General features: G+C 41.5%; 1 protein-coding gene across 3 annotated transcripts in view; it reads right to left on the reverse strand.

The window, feature by feature from the left end:
• dnah6 (dynein, axonemal, heavy chain 6) overlaps positions 1–9268 on the reverse strand; it is a 554194-nt gene extending 544926 nt beyond the window's left edge. For all 3 annotated transcript variants that reach the window (XM_068030693.1, XM_068030691.1, XM_068030692.1), the window contains exon 1: positions 9129–9268. The gene's annotated coding sequence lies outside the window, so the exon portion shown is untranslated. The remainder of the gene's footprint in view (positions 1–9128) is intronic.
• Positions 9269–11199: the final 1931 nt, after the last annotated feature.

Raw genomic sequence — 11199 nt, forward strand, 5'->3', positions numbered from 1 at the left:
AACCAGGACGTTTTTTTAGCAAGAGCGAAATACTGCTAACTGCTATGTTTGAATCAATGAGTGACCATCTATGGTTTTAAGTTTGTGTCTTTCTGCAGCAGAGAGAAGAGAACTGGACTCTGACATGTGCAGACCCAAGTGGGGGTCCCTCTCTTCATTCCAGCTTGAAAGATTTCAAATTCTGCCTATTGACTGAACACCATTGCATATTCCTGCTACAATCAGAAACCCCGTTGGAGAAAGTCATCTAGGTCACTGTCTCCAAGAGACCCACTGACCCAGTCATGTACCTCTTCAAACTAAAAGCCTCAGGACCATTGAATTCAGTTAGAATCCAACTGAATAACCAAATGCCACAGACTGTCTACATTTTTTTCCATGGACTCTAACTCAACCATCTACCTTTCCCCACTCAGTAACTTATTTATGTATATGTAAACCTCTAGTGTGTGTGTGTGTGTGTGTATGTGTGTGAGTGAGTGAAAGTTAGTGTGTCATTTATTATTTTTATTAGTTCGGTTTAGGTACAATAAAGTTAACCTCTTCCTTGTTAACTCAAGAAAACCTGTCCAATTGGTTCTTACTATGATCACAGCAAGTAAGTAATCAAACACCTACTGAATTGGCCAGTAAATCCACTTTAAGAAAGAATGAAACCGGTTGTGGTCAAACAAGGAGAGGGAAAAGAAGGAAGCCCTTCATCCCCTACTCACTTGACCGTAACAATGTGTTAGTCGCGGATTCCTTTTAAGTTTATTTTACTTTTTTGATTTTATATTTTAACCATGTGTCTGTCTTAAACTTGTTTTTTTTTTAGCTTTTTTGCTTTCGGACAAAGCTGTTCATTATTCTGCCATTAACACTCTCTCTTGACTAATGCTTTGTGTTTTATCACAACTATTAACACTCCCTTTGCCTTTATTCCGTGACATCTCTGTCATTTAATCTCTCCTGCCCTCCGCCCAATCACACACCTTCCCTTTTGTTCTTCTTTCCCCCCTCTCCCCCTTTCACTTGCTCAAAGCCTATTACATTTCTAACCTTTGCCAGCTCTGATGAAAGGTCACAGACCTGAAATGCTAACTCTGTTTCTCTCCACAGATGCTGCCAGACCTGCTGAATATTTCCAGCACTTTGTTTTAATTTCAGATTTCTGACATCCAGAATATTTTGCTTTTACTTTGGGTAAAATGTTATCTTGAATCACCGAGTAGTGAGGAACAACATAAGGTTAAGGAATATAAAAGTGCGACTTGTTTTCGGTTTGGTGGTGACAACACATTGAAGTCATCAAAGAGAGTTGTAATTCCATGTAAAATAGCCAGATTAAGCCATTTTATAAGTACTGATGTAGTCTCCAGTGAGATACCTATGCTGTTGAGTAACTTTCTATGAAAAAGGCACAAATGAAACTTGACATGAAGCATGATAAGGCAATTATTTTTGGAAAGTCAGTGGATCTGCAGTTTACTCAATCAGGACAATATTGTATTCGCTTACCAAAACCTGATATCTCATTAGATAAGGGGCAAACAGTTTTGGAACATAGGTGGATTTGTACTGAAAAAGTCTCACAAATGGCATTTATAACTAAAGCAAGGCTAATTGCTAGGGGTTTTGAGGAGCGACTGCATGATACAGATGTTAGAGTGGACTTTTCCACAGCTGGAAAAATAATCTTGAACTTTTTTTCAGCTCTTTTGGCCACATATTCATAAAAGTGCAGGTTAATCAACATAAAAGTCTCATTTCTGCAGGGCGGTACTTTTCAGAGAGAAGTGTTTCTGAAACTGCCCAAAGAGGCAGTAGATGGAGAAGGAAAATGATGGAAACTAAACAACGATGTTTATGGTTTGAATGATGCTTCCGGTCAAATCTGTTTTGCTGAAAATAGGTTATGTTCAATTAAAAGCCGATCCCACAATGTTTTATTGATGTCATAAAGGAAAACTTTCAGGTATCTTCATGATGCATATTGATAATTTCTCCCTTCCTAACAGTTGTTGTGCTTACACCCCAAGGATTCCAGTAGTTCAAGAAAGCTGCTCACCACCAACTTCTAGGGATGGGCAATAAATGCTGGCCTAGCTAGCGACGCCCACATCCCACGAGCGAATTATACAAAAATTACTGTGAAATTTGAGAAATGTGTTATTAATACAATTAGAGTAGAGCTTAAAATTAGGAGTCAAGCTTATAGGGCTTTTAAATATACTAGTTTAGACACTAAATAGAGTAAGTCTGGAATAACTTTAAATCAACAATCCTATTTAGAGAGTGTTACTCCCATCCTGCTTAATTGTATTAGGTCCTCACAGAAAGATGATGCTATATCTAAAGAAGAGAGAGAGCAATTGTAAAACTTGAACTGGTTGTGCATTCAGACTAAACCAGATGCTAGTTTTAATATGTTGGAGTTAAGTAATACAATGATGCACCCTAAAAATCGAGAGCGCTTTAAAGGCAAATAAAATATTTTTAAAAATAAATCTGCAGAAATGTGTATTTAAGCTCCCATCCTAGGTGACCCAAAGAAAATGAAATTAATTATTTTAAGATATGCTTCACATGCTAATCTTTCTGATGGGTGAATGTCTCTGTTTTATGATCACAACACTTAGGCCAATCATGTGCAGAAAGGGAATTGAGGATAAATCTTGAGATTGGATAATAAATCGCGCATAGTGGAAGAATTATGTTGTGATTATACCAAGATGGGTGCCCTAGGGATAACTTTTAGGATCATAACTGTTTCCAATTAACATCTATAACTTGAGAGTTTATTTTATCTGATACCACCCGGTGGAAAATTAACAAGATTGACTGAAATTGATGGGAATATAAAATTGGATGTGGTGTAAAATGGGCAGCTGACAAGTTTCCCACCAGGTAGGTTGAGTTAAAATGATCCTTATGGATTCAAGAACTCAATGAATATTGGCCAGATTTTCATTGAGTGTTACAAACTAGGAGGGGCAGGCAATGGATGTGGAAGAGGCAGCTCAGAAATTACAAAATGAATTGGTCAAAATTGACAGTATGAAGAATAATGAGAAATAAAATTTAATGTAGTAAAACGTAAAGTACTGCATATAAAACCGGCAACACATATATTTCATGAATATTGTTAAAATAGCTAAGGCTAAAGTTGAACGACACCCAGGAATCGTTGTAAAATAGTTACTCAGCATGTGCAACCACTGCGGTGCAACAATCAATAAAGCAAATAGAATGCTGTACTAAATAACCAAAATAACTGAATACAATCAGGGGAGGTCATGATCAAAACATGCAGTGCTCTGGTCAGACCACCTTGAATACTGTGTCCATTTCTGGTCATTGAAACACAAAGAAACCATGAAAGTGCTGGAGGAGCCACAAGACTCATTTCCCCCATGTCAGAGGTCTGCGTTACAATGAAAAACTGGAGTAATTTAGACTTTTTAGCCATGAGAATTTTGATAAATGATCATGTAGAGGTATACAAAATAGTTAACAATATCCAGAAAATTTACTTTAAACTAAATTATGAGAAAAGCACATTGGGTTGCAAGCTTAGAACCAGCAAAACACAAATTCCAGACTGATGACAAAAAGGTTCTTCTTCACACAAAAGTGATCAATACATGGAATTGATTCTGGATAGAGTACGGGAGGCACACACCCTGGAATTATTTTAGAAATAACTAGATGTTGCAATGGGAGACCGTGGGGTCTTTCTGGAAGGATAAAGTAAAATAAGTGGATTGGCCTTCCTCGTCCATAATTATTTTGTGATCTTCTGAAATGTGACAGATTTTAACTTTCAGCTGGGAAGAAAATACATTTTCTGTAAACAATTATTTTTTTGAATTCTAAAAGAATACATAGAAATTACAGGTGCTCAGATTATCCTTCTATCTCTTGTTCTTTCTCTGTGTCTCTCTGTCTAAGATAGACTCATTCTGAAGTAAAAATCTGATGTGAAACTTCACTGAATAAAATTATTAAAAATTCATTTGCCAGACAGTTTTCAAATCATTTTGAAAAACAAAAGAACTGATAAATCATTTTACTTCATCAAGGCAATGAGAAAATGATGCATGCTGGGAAACACTACACATGTTTAGAATGAGGAAACCTAGGGACTGTAGGCAGAGGGATAGCTCTGAGAAAAATAGCAGAACTTCTGAGAGAGGCTAAGGCCTTCAAGTACAAACTTAAGATAGGTTCTACAAGACACAAAAGGCAATTTCCTAGGTAGGTTTAATCATATTCTTGTGAAATATGTAATTTATTATGTTGGAAACCTTATTTTAAACAAGGAAAAATATGGTGGACATGAACATTTTTCAAAATATAGTTTGAGCGATTTGATTGGTTTGCTTTTTTAATACATTTGCATATGAATAGATTACATTTAATAAATTCAACTAACAAGTAAATTTGTCTTCTGGCAAATCAACAGTAATTAATCTGCTTTGAACTGCATTAAATATTATATTAAGTAACTTACTTACAAGAAATTGTGATGCAAAGGTGCGATAGGGCAATATGTAAATTTCAGTCATTTACTTTGAAGTAATTAAGCATGATGGAATTTGGCTATAATTTAGCTTATAACTAAACATTTATTTGCCTTTCTTTTTTAGAGAACTACGTGACATGAGCTTCTGACCACTCATCCGTTCCATCACCAGGATTGCTTACTTTTATCTTTGTAACATCACCGTCCCGGTTCTTGCCTCAGCTCATCTGTGCTGAATGTCCATACCTTTGTAACCTCCAGTCTTGATTATTCCAATGCTCTTTGGGCCAGCCTCCATCTTCCACCCTCCATAAACCTGAGGTCAACCAAAACTCTGCTGCCCTTACCCTAACTCACACCAAGTCCTGTTCACCCTGTGCTGACTGACCTACATTGGCTTTCAGATTGGCAGTGCCTTGATTTTAAAATTCTCATCCTTGTTTTCAAATCCCTCCATGACCTCACCCCTCCCTCCATTTGTAACCTCATCCAGCGCTACAATCCTCCTCCAATTCTGGTCCCTTGCAAATCCTCAATTTTAATTGCTTCACAATTTGTCAGCCATGCCTTCAGCTACCATGACCTAAGCTCTGGAATTCCCTGAACCTCTCTGTCTTTCTACCTCTCCTCTTAAGATGCTCCTTATAGCCTACATCTCTGACCAAGTTTTTGGTCACCTATCAAAATATCTCCCAATGTGGCACAGTATCAAATTCCATGTGAACTGCCATGGGGCATTTTACTACATTAAAGGCACTATATGAATGTAAGTTGTTGATGTTGAACTCACAGTAACACCCAAAACTGATTGTACGGTAACACAAAAAAGTGCTTTGGGATGCCATGAGATCTTGAAAGGCACGATATAAGTGCAAGTCTCTCTTTCTTTCTTCTGCTCCTGACAGTGGCAAAAACAGAAAAAAAGATCTAAGCCAAATGAACAACAACTTTACATTTATATAGTGCCTTTAACAGCCGAGACGGCCCAAGGTGCTTCACAGGAACGGTATCAGACATAATTTGGCAAGACACATAAGGAGATATGATCAAAAGCTTGATCATAGAGGTAAGTCTTAAGGAACATCTTAAAGGAGGAGAGAGAGGTTTAGGGAGGGAATTCTGGAGCTTAGAACCGAGACAGCATGGTTGCCAATCGTGGAATAAAGGAAATCGGGAAGCGCAAGAGGCCTGAATTGCAGAAAGGCATAGTTCCCTGAGGCTAGTAGGGCAGGAGGAGGTTAAAGAGGTAAAGAGGGGCAAGGCCACAGAGAGACTGAACACAAGAATGAGGAATTTTAAAATCGAGGGGTTGCTGGACTGGGAACCAATGTAAGTCAGCGTGCATAGTAATGATGGATCAACTCAAGTTTACGAAGGATGGAAGATGAGAGGCCTACCAGGAGAGTATTGGAATAGCCAAGTCTGGAAGTAACAAAGGCATAGATGCAGGTGGACTGAGTCATGGGTAGAGACAGAGAATGGTAGAAGTCTTGTGATAGAGGGGATATGAGGTAGGAATATCAGCTCAAGGTCAAAGAGTTTGCAAACAGTCGAGTTCTGCCTCAGACAGTGGCTAGGGGTGTGGGGATGCAATCGGTGGCTCGCAAATTGAGTTTTGTGACAGGGGTCAAGGGCAGTGGCTTTGGACTTCCCAACATTTAATTAGAGGAAATTTCTGCTCTGGTCGGACGAGCAGCGTGACCAATCATTGGCAGTGAAAGGGTTGAGAAAGGTGGTGGTGGTGAAAAACAACTGGGTGTCGTCTGCATATATTGCATACTGCATGACACTGTGTTTCCAGACGATGCTGCCAAGGAGCAACAAGTAGGTGAGAAATAGGAGGAAGCAAAGAATTGATCCTTGTGGGAGCATAAAGCGAAGTCATTGCAGCTGACTCTCTCACTACGACAGGATAGCTAAGAATGGAAGCAGGCCTGATTAGTCCCACCCAGCTGGACAAAGTAAAGAGAGGCATTGAAGAAGGATAGTGTGGTTAACTGTGTCAAAGGCTGCAGATAGGTCAAGATAATGAGGAAGGATAGATTACCATGGTCACAGTCACACAGGATGCCATTTGTGACTTTGATAAGGGCCATTTCAATGCTGTGGCAAGGGCACAAATCTTACTGAAAGGATTCAAACATGGAGTTGCAGGAAAAATAGGCATGGATTTGGGAGGCAACAACACATCCGAGTACTTTGAAGAGGAAAAAGAGGTTGGAAAAGGGACAGTAGTTTGTAAGGAGAGGGATTGAGTGGGTTTTTGGGGAGGGGTGTGATGATGGCAGCTTTGAAAAGGATGGGGTCAGTACCTGAGGGGACACAACGATTAACAATATCAGCTCACATGGGAGCCAGGAAAAGAAGTTGGGTAGTTTGGTGGGAATAGGATCAAAGGAGCAGGAGGTGGGTCTCATGAACAAGATGAGCTTGGGGAGGGCATGATGAGATGGGAGATAGGAGAGAAACTAGAGAATGATGTGAGTTCAGAGCTAGGTCAGGTGGAATCTTTCAGGTAAGTTTAGGTTGGTGGGCTAGGGGAAGGAAGGGAAGTGGCTTAGGCAGCTGAACGGATGGTCTCAATCTTTGTGACAAAGAAGTCCATCAGCTCCTCATACTTGGTGGTGCTAAGGATGGTGGGGTCAGGTAAAAGGAATTGAAGAAGACAGTTAGTAGTGGAGAAGAGAAGCCAGGATAATTCTGCAACAGGGAACAGCTTTGGTAGAGGAGAGCACAATCCAAGAGTGCTCATAACCCAAATCAGTTACTCTTGGGAGAGTCTCTGTGATGGATCGAATTTTGCACTAATTTTCAGGCAGTTTCGAATGGCTTAATGAACTGAGTTTATTAACCAACTGCTGTTGTTAATTAGATTCTGATCCATCACTTTCTTCCAATACCCTGCTGGTGGCGTGGGTATATTTATTATCAGTATAATCTGAACAAATTTAGGCAATTAGAGACTTGAATTTGGATTTGGGTTGAGTAGAGTTTCTATTATCTGGTACTTGTTCCTACAAAACATTACATCAATGTGAAAAATCAAAGGGACCCTGGTAGTGGTTCTCAATTTGGGGCCCTAAGATCACCCCAAAAAGCTCATATTTAAATCAAACTGATCCTTGGAAGAAGGATTCCTGTACAACAGTCCACCAATTTTCTCATTAAAAAAATCAATTCTAAATAATGCTGATCACTTTCATTTGGTTTTTAAAAATTATTTGTTGATTTTCGACAAACATTTAATTATTTTGATGACAAACTTGGAGTGGTGGTTATTGGACCAGGAGCGAGGCTGACTTCAGAAACACAATTAATTTAAATATGTGTGTACCTTGCATTCATCGCTCTCATCTTGCTTTGTAAGCACCAGCAGTGTAACTATTTACCTCTGCTGTGTGTCAGCCATACCTCAGTTGGAAGTACTCACACCTCTGAGTCACAAAGTTCTCGGTTCAAGTCCCAATGCAGGACTCGTGCACAAAAATCAAGGCTGACACTCCAGTGTAGTACTGAGGCACTGCTGCACTGTCAGAAGTGCTGTCTTTCAGATGAGACGTTAAACTGAGGTCCTGTCTGCTCTCTAAGGTGGATGTGAAAGATCCCTGGCGCTATTTTAAACAACAGGGGAGTTATCCTGGGTGTCCCGGACAATATTTATCCCTCCTTCTCTTTCCACAGATGCTGCCAGACCTGCTGAGTGGTTCCAGCATTTCTTGTTTTTATTTCAGATTTCCAGCATCCGCAGTATTTTGCTTTTAATATTTATCCCTCAATCAACATCACAAAAACAGACTATCTGGCCGTTATTGTTGCGTGTTCCCTGAACCTCTGTGTTTGTAAAGACTGTATACAAAGTCTGATCACTCAAGATGGGATCAGTAACACAATATTGTGGGCTCCTCATTGATTACTGAAAGAGCAGCAATTACATTGTCTGTGCAGGTGTCTCTCAGGATCACCTGGCGTGTTACCTCATAGCTCTTACATGACTAACATGATCTTGTAGCCACACCTCTTAAAGGTGTACACGCACAATTATCACATTGCTGTTTGTAGTAACTTGCTGTGTGTGAATTGGCTCCCGGGTTTCTGTCATTAACACAGCAACTAAACCTCATTGGCAATAAGATGCTTTGGTGGTCGTGAAAAGCACGATATAAATGCAGTGCAGAGTGTTGCAGCACCGCAGCCAGCAAATGTACAGTATTCCAAGAGGACAGCTGATGGCTCAGCCCAAGCTAACAGGATGGCTTACCAGGCTTTGCGCTGCTTGGCTGGGTGGCTTTCGCTGGTTAAACTCTGATCAGAGCTGCCCGCACTGGGGGATGGAGGATGAAGCCTGATTCCTGTTAAACTCTCTGGACGGAGGGAGATAGCCGGGTTGGGTTGGGGGTTACTCCCCTGGACGCAACCAGGAACTCCAGCTGTGTTGGGAGACTCAGAGTGACCGCCACCCTCCCCCTCCCCAACCCCGGACATTACTACTGAGCAATAACATAACAAGGGATCAGACACCGAGCTCCAGGCAAAAGCCACACTCCGGCACTGTCGGTTCACACAGCTTCCTGTGTGTGTGCCGTGTCGATGCCGGTTTAAAGTTTGCCCTCACTTGCCATACCTTGGTCTGCCTTTGCCCGCGGAGCTCCCACTCCTGCCCGACTCCGGCTTGTTTCCCGTTTCCAGGCAACAGGACGCGGTTCCGACCGTCCCAGCGCGCACCGCGCCGAAGGTGGGGGCGGGGTTATTCCGCAAGGCACTGCGGCTTGGGCGGGGGAGGGGAGGGATTATGTGGGTCGGTGTGGAGCGCCCGATGGCTGAGTGGTCTGTGATGCATGTGACATTGTATGACGCAAAACCGCAATCTACGTTCTGTCCATTATGACGCAAGAGTCTCCTGTCACGGGCAGTCGGTATTGACGCTGGTCGTTTATGACGCAAGGCCGGTATCATTATGACATCATCGGAATGCTGGAGTGACACCCACGAGGTTGCCAGCCACGTACACTGTACATGTGTTGCACTGGAACAGGCCTTTCAGCCCAACAAGTCTGTGCTGACCAACAACCACCCATTTTATACTAATCCCATATTCCCTACCACATCCCCACCATTCTCCAACCACCTACCTATACTAGGGGCAATTTACAATGGCCAATTTACCTATCAACCTGTAAGACTTTGGCTGTGGGAGGAAACCATTGCACCCAGCAGAAACCCACGCGGTCACAGGGAGAACTTCCAAACTCCACACAGGCAGTACCCAGAACCAAACCCGGGTTGCTGGAGATGTGAGACTGCGGTGCTAACCACCACACCACTGTGCCATCCATAGGAAGGTGCTGGATGATTTTTGTTTTGCACTAGTTTGCACAGTGGAGGATAATGCAATACCAGCTGTGACAGAGGGCACTTGATGTACATGCATGGCATCAGTGTCATTCTAATGTATCTCACACATGGCTCTCATGAGTCTAGGTTGTAGCTGACTTGGGGAACTCTCAGCTCTGGTTCCTGCATCTCCTGCTTGTGTAACTAGTATTGAGTTGATACACCGTTGGTACTTAACAAAACATATCGCTTACTGTACTCTATAAATAAGTATGAAGTATCTGCACACCCAGTGGTATAACGAAGTTGAGGTTAATAAGATGGGCAGACTTCCAGGAATGAATATTGATCTAACTCTGAGTAGCTTGCAACACCCCATCTAAAATATTGTAAACTCCAAAGTTAGCTGTAGTCAGTGAGAAAATCAATTTTTAAAGATGCCAACAATGACTCGTAGTACCTGCCACATCTGTATTGATGTGTCACAAAACCTTACGTGCAAATCCCTGGAATAGCACTGAGTTTTAGCAATAAGATTCCCATTCCATGCCTAGTATTCAGACACTGGTTTTAAGATTCCACTGAATTCTGTTAACAATCTGTTCATTTTGCTAAGTGTAGCAGTAGTTTTTAAAGTTGTTTCTCTAACCCACATGAAATGTAGAAATTACTTCATAAGATAGCAGCTGTTTCACTGAGCCAGTAACTGGACAGTAACATCATTCCCGTTTAAAGCTCTGTAATAAATATTCCCTCTCCTCCAAAAAATGATCAGTAAAGTAAATCAGTAAACTAAACTGGCTCCCCAACACACCTCTCCCAGAATGACCAAACAACTTGAATCTTTATCAGGTCGGAACAGGAAAGATGGAGCCTCTGCACCAAACAAAAAATTGGGCCATTTTCATTGCAGAGCAGCAAGACCATCTGCCCTCTTCCTCTTCCTCCCTTCTGTTGTATGCAAACTGGGGCCTCAGTGCATTGAACACATGCTGCCTCCCCTGCCGAGTAAACAGAAGGTTGGGTCCAGGAGTGCAATGGATCTGCTGAAAGCATAAATATTAACTTTGCTTGGTTTCCCACCGGAGGTGGGTTTCTGACCCAAAAACAGACCCAGCTCCTGTTCCCCCACTCTATGGTGAAAATTCAGCCCAAGCTCTAACACAAGAGAATGGTAGTTAACATTGAGGCACAAAGAATTGGAGTACGCTTTGTGACAAGGAAAGGAAACGAGTTGGGAGGTAGGAGAAACATTTGAGATAAAAGGGACATTGTTAGATTGAAAGGCTGCAATAAGTGATGTCCCTCAGGGATTTGTGCTGAAGTCCAAGCTTTTCATTATATTCAAATGACCTGGATTC

Source organism: Heterodontus francisci, chromosome 4, assembly GCF_036365525.1.
Source record: "Heterodontus francisci isolate sHetFra1 chromosome 4, sHetFra1.hap1, whole genome shotgun sequence".
Classification (NCBI taxonomy): domain Eukaryota; kingdom Metazoa; phylum Chordata; class Chondrichthyes; order Heterodontiformes; family Heterodontidae; genus Heterodontus; species Heterodontus francisci.